The sequence below is a fragment of the Crocodylus porosus genome, unplaced genomic scaffold, assembly GCF_001723895.1.
Source record: "Crocodylus porosus isolate Cpor-Errol unplaced genomic scaffold, CroPor_comp1, whole genome shotgun sequence".
Classification (NCBI taxonomy): Eukaryota; Metazoa; Chordata; order Crocodylia; family Crocodylidae; genus Crocodylus; species Crocodylus porosus.
Genome location: NW_017728921.1, coordinates 13476099 through 13489209, shown reverse-complemented (window position 1 = coordinate 13489209; position 13111 = coordinate 13476099). Strand labels below are relative to the sequence as shown.

Genomic DNA, 13111 nt, shown 5'->3' with positions numbered 1-13111 from the left:
TGGTGTTAAACACCATCAGGTTCTCGTCCGCCCATTTGCTGAGCTTGTCCAGGTCAGCCTGGATCACCCGCCTATCTTCTGGTGTGGATGCTTTGCCCCAAAGTTTGGTGTCATCTTCTGGCGTGGATGCTTTGCCCCAAAGTTTGGTGTCAAGAACATTAAGTTTTACCAGAACATTACTGTAATGTACTGAAATTAAGAACATTACTGTACGTTACTTAAGTCAGGTCTACACCAGAAACACTGCACTTTGGTAGGAATATGTAGACAAAGCACTCCTAGAGTTGATGCAGTCAGGCTGGTAAAACTGCACTTTCTACTGGTATAAAAACAACTGTATAAAAACACTGTAGTGCACACACTGCCTTAATGCAACACCTGCAGATACCAGATTGTCCTACATATAACATGAATTGCAATTCCATGAATTGCATTGCATTCAAAAGCTTGTCTAAGTCTATCCCAACCACGCAGGTGGTCAAAAAAAGGGATCACCCACAACAACCCCTGCCTCTTGCTTCTTCTTCCCATTTTAAGTGGCATTAGTTGTGGTTACTCTGCTGGTCCCCCTGGGACCTTATTCACCACTTCAACAGACCTCAACATTAGGGTTTTGTACATGTTTTAATTGTAAGTTTTCTTTCGTAAGATATTTCCCAGCACACTGTAGCAGCACACTGCAGATGGACCACTTCAACTACACCGTCAGGAATAAAGCAATAGACTATGCAGTTTACTGCAGCAAGGGTACGGAAATATGCTATACCAATTTAAGGCACCCATACACCATGTCACATACAGACACTCATTTCTACTGGTAAGAATTTATCTGAAATTCTTTCCAGTAGAAAAACAGCCTGGGATCTGGAGCGCATATGCCAGTCCCCTGGCTGGAAAGCTTCACGTTTTGCCATGGAAGAATGTCTCCCCTCCCTCCAAGCAGCTGACTGGTGAGAGTAGGTGAAATATTTCAGGCAGGGTCCTCACAGGGCTCCCTGACAGCTTGCCCCTGAGGAGGCTATCAGGGAGCCAGTGATCCCTCTCCCTTCTCCTTTGGAGGGAGGAAGGCAGAGCAGAGGACTGTGGGATATCAGACATCCTTGGGATACTGGGAAGTAAATCTTCTTCATAGGTATCTGATTTAACTTCTTGAAGAAGAGCCAGTTCTCTTCTGCAAGAAATCTCTTGAACACCTACAAAGCTCTCTTTTGGTGCTGGAAGAAAAGCTTTTCTCTGAATGCAAATGTAACATATGTCCATGGCTTATGACTGCATCCGCACCAAAGTTTCTCTGGCATAACAGTTTTAGTTTTAAAAAAGAAACAAACCACACCAGCTGAAACAGTTAATCTGGTAAAACTTAGACCTAAGTCTACACTGGGCACATCTATACATGCTATCAGTGTTATAAAGGCTTCACATACTCCCTGTTGAGAGCAAATCTGCTCCCAACAGGAGCAGCCCAGTACAGAACTGCTCCTACCCTGCTCTGGCCCCCTGCAGCAGCCAGAGGGAGATTCAGGTTCCCCTGGGGTGCTAGCTCGGGGGCTGGCAGGGGGCATGGGGCTCATCCACATTCACACGGGGCCAGGAGAGCTCTGCCACCTGCAGCGGTAGTTGTCTTCTTGCCCCATGCACATCGGGAGGGGTCTTGATGTGCAGAGGCCTGAGAGACAGCTGCCGCTACAGAGCCCTCCTGGCCTTCTGCACATGGAGGACAAGCCTCATACCCAGCAGGACTTCTCCATTCAGCCAGGGGCCGGCTGGGAGATGTCCCGCTTCTGTAGCAGGTCCCAGCCAGCTCTGGGCTGGGTGATTTCCCCAAGCAGCCCAGGGCTGCCTGAGAGCTGTTTCGCTTCTGCTTAGTACATTTTGCAAAACCCGTTAGCATCTACACATGTGCTACTGAGCAGCATCTACTGTGCAGTTAGTTTACTAGCAGGTAGTAGATAACTGCACAGTAGACTAATTTACTGTGCAGTAAATGGTTCGCAGGTGCGGACAGTGACACTGTACTGCACAGTATATTACTGCATGGTAAAGCGTCTTATGTAGACACACCCACTTAGATTAATCTGGGAACCACATCACAACACTACTCCTCTATAACAAGGGCTTAGTGCATTTTGCTAACAAGAATTTCATTGCATTTTATTCTAGCTTTTCTAATCCTGTTGGGAGTTTTAAAACTATTTTTTTGTGACTGATACTTGCAACACTTTCCCATTTAGCACCAGCTGAGAGTTGCTTTGATTACTTCTTTCTTCCTCCCATTATTAAAGATGATAAATACAAAGACACCTAACAAATCCTGGCAGTCATCAATTAATACTCTCCCTACAGCTTGGTATTTGCTGTTCTGACTATTTGCAGTCCACATGACAATATTTACCTCTAATCCAATTTAAATCATTTTTAAAGTAGGGTGTTGTGAAAAACAGCATGTTCAGTTTACTTTAAATCAATAGTTCTCAACCATCTTAGGCTCAAGGCACCTATAGACAGACTCGAGGTGCACTTCAGAAATGCCAATATAGTTTTCACTCTTTTTTTTTTGTTTACTATGGAAAATTACTAGAGCCATTCTTCTGTAGCAAATTACTCTAAAAGATCACAACAGGTCAGAATATATTTCACACTATGGATTCCTATTTGAAATCTCTAGGTTTACCTTGTGAACCATGTTTGCACACCTAACAGTGCTAACACTGCATGGTACCCTGTGGGGCGCTGGAAAGGATCTCAGTGGAGTCCCAGCTGAGAACCACTGCTTTAAATCTGCACTGCCCAGGTCCACTAAACTTCTAATTAACTGTTCCTAGATTTTATTTTTAAATAAACATGTGATTATTATTTAAACATTCCTTATTTCCTAGCTACTTGAAAAATGTAGGGGAGGGGTTGCATTCTAAAATTAAAATTGCATTCTATTAAAATATTGTGTTCTAAAATTAAAATTATGAGGAAATTTTATACTTGCTATTGGAACTTAACTGTAAAAATGCAACTGATACAATTGCTCTTTGCTTCCCCTCTTGGGACACAGGCAGCACGTCTGCTTGTTTTTCAGTTTTCTGGTACCTTTCATTCAGTGCTCTGAAACTTGATTTCCTGTGGCTTGGCAAGTTCTTAGACCAGTTCCTTTAACATGCTGGAATTCATGTCATTCCACCCTTGGGCTGTTACATGTCATTGATTTTTAAACAGACTGCCCCACTGAAATCAATAAGGAGCTCTGCTTAAAAATGGATTCCACTTTATAGCCCCTGCTGATTCATGTATATTCAGTTTTCCAAGTATTCTCTCGCTTGCTTTTTATCAGAAGCTAGGTTTACATAGCCCTCATTACTTCCCGTGACCCCAATCTTGCTCCTATTGACATCAATAGATGGGATTCGGCCATTTTCTATAAACAGACAGCCACTTCCTCGCTATCTATGAAAGTTTTTTTCTGGTAGAAAATACCAGTACAATATAAATATTTTCCTTCAAACAGTGTTATAAAACAAAAGCAATTCAAGGAATATGAACTCTGGAAAATGAGTTAGGATATGTTAACAAATGCTCTCAACAGAGGATTATACTCCAATGGAATGTGATCTGATCATACCGTCAACGGAAATACTCATTACTTGACAGGTTTATTCCTCCAAGCAATCTCACCAAGATCAATAGGTCTATTCCTGGATTGAGGGCTACTCCAAAGAGAAAAAGCATTATAGCCTCCAGTGCACTTTCCAGTTCTCCCAAAGTATTTTTGGCAGCAGGAATTCATCAATATTGGCATGCTTGTGGCCAAACAACTTTTTTATAAATTGAGCAAGACATGATAATATTAAAGGATGTTTCATATTTAAATATTTATAAGATTGTTTTAGATGATTATCTCAAACTGGTACCACCCATTTGTTTTGGGCCACAAAAAGTTTTGGCTTGGGTTAAAGGAGCTACAATTCCAAAAAGAAACATTATCATGGTCATCATGGTCTGAGTCTCCCTATAAACAAGAAGCTACTATTCTAACCATGCCTGAGCAGGGAGCAAATCTCAGCAGTCCTGGGTAGAGGATATTTGCTCTGCAATGAAGCAGTGTTAACAGCAGAACTGGGAGAGCCTAGAGCTGATTCACACTCAGCCTTCTATAGAAGATGCAGCTGTGATGGAGCAGTTAAAAGAAGGCACGCCGAAAGAAGCAGGTCAGCTACTCACTTACTTTACCTAGGCCAGCACAGCCTGCTTCATGTTTTACAAACTCTGAAATTAACAGGTATATTAGCCAGAGTATTTAAAGTAATACCATATTGACCCAAATCCCAGATGACTCTGAATTTAAGATGACCCCCAATAAGTAGATTCTATATATGGCAAATTTATAAATTTGTTATTATTTTCCATGTATACAATATTATTATTGGAGGGTCATCTTAAATGTGTCCCTCACCTCCACTACTGCAGCAGGGAAAGCAGCAGGGTAGAGGGGTATGTGGTAGGGGGCAGGCAGTCCCCTTGCCTACCCCCACTTGTCTCTCCTATAGCCTGCGCCCAAAGCATCTACAACAGGGGTAGGAAAAATATGGTCTGTGGGCCAGATCAGGTCCACCAACTGAATGTATGGGTGGGTGGCCACCAACTCATGGGATCCAGCCTGTGGGTGCAGGTGACGTGGTGCCAGGCAGGCAGGATGGCTTCCACCGCACAGGGTGGGTGAGTAAGACTGCTTCTGCCCAGTACTGATGTGGTGGTATCAGCTGTGGACCCAGGCGGATGCCCCAAACCCCACCCAGAACCTGGCAGGCATGTCCACAGCTGAGGTTGGTACCCACTCAGGGCTGCTTCCGCCATGTCAGGTGGGGGGAGATGTAAACTACAGATGGGGCCAGCAGGTCGTCCAGGTAGGGATTAGGATTGGGATGTGCTACAGTTCCAGGGAGGGGGTGGGGGGAAAGGAGGGAGGGAAAGAGATAGAGGATTGGGACATGTTACAGCCCTGGGGAGGGAGAGAGAAGGAGAGGATCAGGGCATGCTACCTCCAGGGAGGGAGAGAAAAAAAATTGGAGCATGTTACAGCTCCAGGGAGGTGGGGGGGAGAGAGAAAGAGAGAGATGTGGTCCTCAAGACGACACCAAAACTAATTAAGTAGTCCTCCAGCCAAAATAACTACCCACCCCTGATCTACAACCTCTGCCCCCACACCTGTGATCCCCAATCTCAGCCCCCATCTCGCTTGCCATCAGGTACAGCTCTGTCTCCACTGCCTCCCAGGCATGGAGAACTGGGATCAGACCTGCCACCACTGCCGCTGCCTGGCTGGGCAGGGGCTGGAGCATCCACACCCGGGAGGGAACGGAGCTGGAGCTGGAGTCAGAGCCAGAGCCGTGACGGACAGTAAATTGGGAGTGGGGCAGAGGCTACTGGAGCAGGCAGAGGTGAAGGACATGGAGCTGCTGCAGCTCTGGCACTTAACCCTGACCTGGGCTCAGGGCTAAACCCAGAGCAGCTGCCTGCCCCCTAGTCCACCTTGGACTCTAAGACAAGGGGCTTCCCCCCTTCCCCACTGAATGGGGAAAAAAGCTTGTCTTGGATTCAAGTCAATACAGGAGATATTACTTAGAAAGTGGCTATTTCACTGCTCAATTTGAGGAGAAAGGAAGAAATCAAATTGTGACCCTACAGAGCAATATGCCTGAGCTCAGCAACAGATGTGTCAAACGACTTATCTCAGTGATGAGAAGTTAATTGGTGCTATAAATAGTATTGTGCAGACAAAAATCACAAGGCTACTCAATTCTTATATCCTAAATGCGCAAGCCAGCTTTGTTTTTCAGTAAAACTATTTGGATTCAAGGGAACTGGGTTGGGTCAGTTGTTTTACATGTAGATTAACGCAGACAGATAATTTGATTTCAAGCTATTGAGAGATTTCCTTCCTTTAATGTTTCAGAAGTGCAGGGCTGCATGCAGCTAAATGAGATCTGTAGATTACAGGGGAAGAAAGTCTAACTCCAATAAAACAGCATAGCAACAAATGTTTTGTTATTTCCAGGGCTCTTTTCTCAGTGGATTTATGAGGGCAACTCCCATTAACACTTACGGGAGTAATACAAAATAATGCATCAAAAGAAATAGATTTTTTTTTTTACATATCTGAATCAAATCATTAATATCTGCTATAGTGTTTTCTTCCACTAAACACATTTGTACTGCCAGGAAAATCATTGTCCTGCAGAGTTCAGAACAAGCCTCTCCTTAGTGGTTTACTTATGGCTTAAAGGGGGAAAGATTCTTTCTCCTCTTCCTCTGAATGGGTATCTTGTTCAACCGTCTCCCTCTTGTACCCAGTGGGACGTGTGGACGCTTTATGGCCTCATAAAGGATCTGAAAACATGCATAAGTAATACCTCAGACAGGAAAAAGCTCAATAGTCATGTGTGATTCCTGAAGCTATTAAATCAAACCCATTTTATCAACTGCTTACTAACTGGAGCATTACTCTCCCTTATTTCAGTCTCGCTAACAAGGAAAAATAGGGCCAAGTTTTTATACCCCAACTAGTGTCACCAAAGTCTGATTTACACTGGCATAGAAAGAAGGTGGGCTCAGAATAAGACCCATTACCTTCACTTCTCCCATTCTAAAGCAGCTGGCTTTTTTATCAAGCTACTCAATTTTAAGAGCCCAAGACACTACAGTGAAAATACATATTTAGAGCAGTTATATTACTTGTTTTCTTAAGGGCAAATTCAGAGTTGGGAATGGGCAAGGGGGGGTCCATGCCGTTCAGTCAGTAGAATCCGTTTGCTCCAGCTCTGCTCTTGGCCCCGTAAACGCAATCCAGTGTTCCTGGGAGAAACTCACTGCAGGTTTTTAGTTTTACAAGGCAACTATACCACTGAGGACTAATAAATAGTATCTTCGGGAAGCAAATGTATTCAGCCCACTAGACGTCTCAGATAATCAGTCTGTGCATGCATACACTTATAAAAGGAAGGAAAAACAGATACATTTTAATGACAGTCTCATAGAGACCCATCATTCCATATGATGGATTCTGGCACATAAACGTCTCTGTAACATTGCCAGCAGAACAGTCTTTGTTGCAGACTACAGCAGCATCCTGCTCCAGAAGGTAGCTGCCTGTCTGAGGGGCAGAAACAATGTCATGAACTCTGCCAATTAACTTCACCGCTCACGGTGGCAAATATCTTAGCGCTTGTAAAGCAGTCTTCCAAACAGAGCCCCGTCCTGCTCTCTCACACTAGCGTATTGGCTTCAATGGAGCTGCATTGACGGCTAAATCTAGCCTTCAGAGAATAACATTATGCCTTGTTCATACAACTGGGTAAATCAAGAAGCTACAGTGACCCCATTGATCAGTCTGGGCACAAATAAAATGCCTCTTACTTCAACATGTTTCCACTAATGCAGAGTGCAACTGGGATTTGAGTGGAAGAGATATACTCCAGCCTCTAGTGCTAAATATTGTTAACCAGGAACAGTTTTTATTATAGGCTGCCCAAGGAGCAACCTGAATAGTTAAACTTGCCAGGCATCTTCGTTAAAAAACCCTTCTCCAGTTGTCTCTAATTCTACTGAACTTTAAGCATTTAGGCCAGCGTTTTCCATGCTGGGTCTCTCTCTCTTGGGCTGAATTCTTTTCTTTTGCTTTTTTTTTTCATTTCAGCTAAAATAGTTCAGAGTTTCTTAAATCAAGATTAAAAAAGAATAAATTGTTTTACCCAGGCTAAGCAGCTCCTGACAAATATGTTATTCTAAGAAACTCTAGTGCCTCCCTGGTTTTAGAACAGGGGCATAACAGCAGGATGACTTCTTGCCAAATGTCAAGGGTGTCTTTTTTGCTGGCTGTAAAACCCTGTGCAAATCTCTTAAGAGCCTCCAAAAATTGCCATTTACATATACACAGAGGTTATTTAGAGCTAAATTCTCCCAATATTTCAGAAGCACAGAGCATGCCTGCAGGCCAGAACTGAAGGGACTTAACAGGACTCTTTCTGCAGTTGCTTTTGCTGGCAATCATGCAGCAAAAATAAGAGGGGGTGAGGTGTAAAGGGAAAGAGAAGGGCTGGGATGAAGAAAGGCTGAATTTATTTTAGGCAAAGAAATGTATACTTAGAGCTCAGCCAGACCCCAAGGCAGATCACGCTGGAACTGATTGATAAAGTTGGAAAATCAGGCAGAACATGAAATATGTCCCTCAGCTCAGTGAGAAAGTTGACGGTGAATGGTGAGGGTATGCCTGTTACCAGAAAACTTCTGCTAACACCTCACTTGTAATTATTGTTAACTTTCCTTGACCCACAAGACTAACAGAACCCCACTCAAAAGGCTGAACGTTTACAGGATGTCTCTACACAAACTTAATAAACAATGCTTGATGCTGTCCGCTATAAACATGCAGATTACAGTGCATCTACAAATAAAGGCAGTTTCAGTCATGTATGGGATAGGGTGCATGCGACCCGGCACTGCAAGGGATAGAGTGAAGGACTTTGTGTTTAAAAGGGCTTGCTTTAGCCAGCTGTCTTGAAGACATCCGCATTTTCTGAGCCTGCAATCCCCGACAGCAGAGTAAAGACCAGGACTGGAAACTACCATTTGGCCAGTCCAGAAGATTGCTGACTCCCCTAGCAAGTGCTCTACCCTACACATCCTGAACCCTCCATTATTCTTCCTTTGATTTGTACGCTGGCACCAGGGACCACTGCTGCTGCTAGGTTCATTGCTTCTAGTGCTGAGGATCAGCCCTGCAATACTTACAGAGAAGAACTGCCCCACCGGGGAGGTCAGAAGAAGGACTACTAAGCACAGCAATGGTTCTCCTTTTGACAGGACCTTTCAACTGAAACCTACAGGATGCACTCGCTGTGCTGGGGAGAGTTACTGCCATTTGTGGTCAGAGGCTTGTAGAGGCCCCGAGAGCAAGGACAGACGTGCACTACCTGCTGGCAAGCACCCCATTTACAGGAACGCTGGCGGGGATTGACTTGAACTGTCTGATCTGCAATGCAGAGTTCAGGACCTGTTCAGCTCAAACTGTTACAAACTTTGTGAGCAAGACTGGATTTGGACCTCGTCTCTTTCTTACAATAGTTTTGGAAATGGCAATTATTCCCTTCCAGGTTTAAGAAGTCAAACACTGTCCCTGCTTTCCACACCTACCCTATTTTTGTGTCACAGTTTGTGTGTCCTTTGACTAGCTTTCTATGCCTTACACAGCCAAAGCTGCTTAGCTAAGGGTTGCTTTCCTTTCAGTTGAACATTTTTCACTAGTGTCTAACTGCAGCTGTTTGGAAGCAGAAATGTTTAGCTTCTGGATGACTACCTCAGGTCTGCTCTAAGAAACTGGCTTTGGATTTAGTTATCCTCTTTTAATAACTACTCTGTCAAAACTTATGCTGAGGAGTTGGAAAAAGAACATTTCATGTTTGCTTTTACTGTCTAGCCACTTCAAATGTTTAATAATAAATTCCATCCACTATTACACCAGAAACCTGGGCTGTTTAAACAGGAACAGTTTCAGCTACAATAAACAAATCTTTTAACTCATTTTTATTAAGTTTACATAAGTAATAGAGATAAGTGGCAAACAGAATCCAACCTTTCTGCGCAAAATAAACTCAGTTAAGGATCCTTCCCATAGAGGACTTGAAAACTTTTATATGGGCTACCATCAGCTTCGACACCTAAATCAGACACAACAGATGCATCTACATGTTGCCCTATGCCAATGTAGTAATCACTGGTGGGTCTAGACGTGATTGCCAGCTGCGTTGCCTTAGCTGCACGCTTCCCCAGCATAGAGCACCACCACGGTGACATAGCTGCAAAACTTACCCTTGCACATGGCACAGTAATACCCCATACTGTGCCATGCTTTAGTACTTCCAAAAGGAAGTATTAAGCACAGCATCATAGCACGTTGCTGTACAATGACATGTAGATGCATCCAATGTTTCACAAAAATAATACTCAGATGAGAGGGAAAGGACTAAAAATAAGTAACATGATATAAAACATGTATAATATAGGGAACCAAGAGAACTATTTAACTGTCAAGTTGTTTTTAGAAGAGTGCTTGGCTAAGGTTTTAATCCACCTGGACTGAGACAAGGAAAGTGGTGTGTAGAACAGAGTAATATTTCAGGAAAGCAAACAACAGAAAGTACTTTAATATTTGATGCACTGTTGTGCTTCAAAAATTCCATTATTCAGCAACAAGCACCCAGATTAAAGTGACGCAGGATGCCGCTGGGATGAAATTACAGCAGCTGGGGATGTTAGCGCTCCTACTCCAATGCATCTTTTCATCTCATTTCTAAGTGTTTCAGTGCTCATACTAATTAAATAGGACTCTTTTTTTGAGCAATCATCTTAGGATCAACTCAGCCTCAGTGTGAGGCTCCATGACCCAAAATTTAGCTAAATTCATTTGGGGTGGGTTAGGCATACAGTGGACAAGGAGGACACAACTTTGAGGGTATGTCTATATTGCAAACAAAGATATGACTGCATCATGGGTGAATGTACCCTTTGCTTTAGCTAGCTCAGGTACCAAAAGCATTGGCAGCACTGCTCTGCATTTTCAGCACTAACTACAGGTACAAGTCCAGTGAAGAGACTTTACTGAAGCCCAGGTTCCTGAAGCTTCCCTAGTACCCAAACTGGCTACCATGGGGTGTGTTTGCACAAGCTACTGTCACACCTCCCAATCGCAGTGTAGTCTGAGACAAGGGCAGGAACAGGCCACTTGACTAAGAGACTCTGTAACCCATGCTCTGCAGGCCTTGGTGCAGGAGAAAGTCACACAAGCAGAGGACACGTGTCCAGGCCTAGCAGGGTAAAATGAAGAAGCTTCAGAAGAGATAACGGTGAGAAACTAGAACTGAAGAGAGATAGAGACTTCTGGAGAGGAATCAAACAGGGAAAAGTTGGAGTAACCTGTTTTCCAGTAAGCTGAGAGAAGGAAATAGTCCCACCTGGGACCTGAACTTCACTGTCACCTGGGGCTCAATTACCACAGATTTCTTATGCCAAAACTGGAATGACAGTCTTCTCCACTTGCTCTTCAGAGGGTGGATTTCCATCTCAACTACCTCCTCCCTTCCTCTTCTTCCACCCACTTTTACAGCACTGCACAAGGCACCATTTGAGGGCAGAGTAGGAACTAATGAATTTTAAAGGAGAGCAAGGAGGGATTAAAAATAAAAAAGGCTTAATGATTTAAGATCCTTACATAGTGTCAAAGCAGCAAATGGCATGACAGGAACAGAATATGCAATCAACTGCAGAAGTACAATACCTTTAATACTGTCCTCTTCTTGTAGTTGCTTTAAAATAGAAGCTCTCCCTTGATCTGGGACCCAGGTCCTTGGCTTGACAATAACTGTATCTGTCAGAAAAAAGAGAGACATTTGTTTTTCTGTGCCAGAGAATAAGATCATTTACATGAAGAATGGAATTCAGGTTCCCTAGATTTCTCTCCACTGCTTTTAACAGATGTGAATCTGTTGGCCCAGCAGGGAACAGCGTCTCAGCAGTCTGCTCCAGCATGACCCAAGGAAATCCAATCCATCAGAATCGCCACAGAGTATAAACTCAGTAGAAGCAGCACATCCAGGACAGTACCTAGTGCTTTCTGAATATTTCGAATTGTTTGAATACTCTCCCAGCACTCCCATACTCCCATGTACCAGCACAGGGTAAGATGTTGCACAGTCAATCTGTTTAAGTTAGCATGTTGCCCCTTTGACTACTTGGAAACAGCTGAAAACATCAGGAACATCTATTGCTTGGGAGCTTTGGCACCTTGACTCTTACAGAAGTGTCAAGGATCTACTGAAGCCAGGTGTCAGAACAGAGACCAGCAGCTACCATGCAGATGTTGCTTTCTTCTTGAACTTCCCCAAGACCCAGGGCTGGTTGGTGAAGTGGACATGCTGATTTCCCCATACAACAGTTGGAAAATAAATCCACCCCCAACAAAGTAAATTTGCAGCAAATCCTGTGAGTTCTGTAACTCAAGTTTTCCACCCCCATCCCAGAGTGCTTCCCACATTGGAAAAATAAGCCCCTTTTAAAAAACAAGTAGTGAATATCAGCAGCTCAATAGGGATATCAGACGATATCTGGAAAAATGTCAGCATTTTCCTACCACACACTGTGTATTAACTAGTTATGTAGCAGTAGTGCCCATAGCCCTGGTAGGGCAGCACTGAGCAAGATGCGGAAAAATTAGACAAAAATGGGTTCCTGCCCAAATCATGCTAAAATAAATATTAAAAAGAAATTATAACTGAGCAGAAAATATAAATACATTTGTTAAAAATAGTATTGTCCTCAACAAAATCTGTCAAAATTATAGAAGTGTCATTTTCCATAAAATACTGATAACAATTTAAAAAGAAAGAACAGGAAAAAAACATGAGCTCCTTCCATAACAATTTTGGGGTTCCTAACCCAAATATAGGGTTCTTCTAAATAAAAGACTTTTTGTTGCAATAAGTTTGAAACTTTGGAATATTTAACAAAAATAGATTTAATTTTCCATTTCTCCATAGGTTTAAAGGCCAGAGGGAACATTAGAACCACCTAGTCTGATTCCTGCATAACACAGGTCCATACACTTTACAACTAGTCAGGTCTAAATACAGTGTAATTATTCTTAAAATTCCAACGTACATACAGCAGTGGATGCCTTCATTCATTAATACTGGCTGATTTTTTTCTGCTATTAGCCAGGAAATAAGAGAAATTAGGATGGGAAGAATCTTAGTCTCTCTGGAAATCAATTGAAAAAGCATTGGTCTTTGAATGTTGACTTTAGGCAACTTTCAAACTTTCACCTTTTGTTTGAACTTAAGGGTATATACTACAACTCCACACTGCTATCGCTAGGCAGGAGGAGGGCAGCAGGAGGGGAGCCCTGAACCCACAGTGGGCAGCCTGCATTCTCCCCTCCCCCAAGGGGCTCTGCGCTGGCCATGCCACCCACGGGGCAGGGGGCAGGTCCTGCACTCCACTCCGGCCACAGCAGCCGCCGCCTCCTATGGGTGGCAGCCAGGGCTCTGATGCTGCTGGGGGCAGAGAGGGGGAG

At 43.5% G+C, this 13111-nt stretch overlaps 1 protein-coding gene across 8 annotated transcripts in view; it reads right to left on the bottom strand.

Moving 5' to 3' along the window:
* Positions 1 to 11402, bottom strand: part of ARVCF (armadillo repeat gene deleted in velocardiofacial syndrome) — a 263050-nt gene extending 251648 nt beyond the window's left edge. For all 8 annotated transcript variants that reach the window (XM_019539025.1, XM_019539028.1, XM_019539026.1 and 5 more), the window contains exon 1: positions 11318 to 11402. The gene's annotated coding sequence lies outside the window, so the exon portion shown is untranslated. The remainder of the gene's footprint in view (positions 1 to 11317) is intronic.
* Positions 11403 to 13111: the final 1709 nt, after the last annotated feature.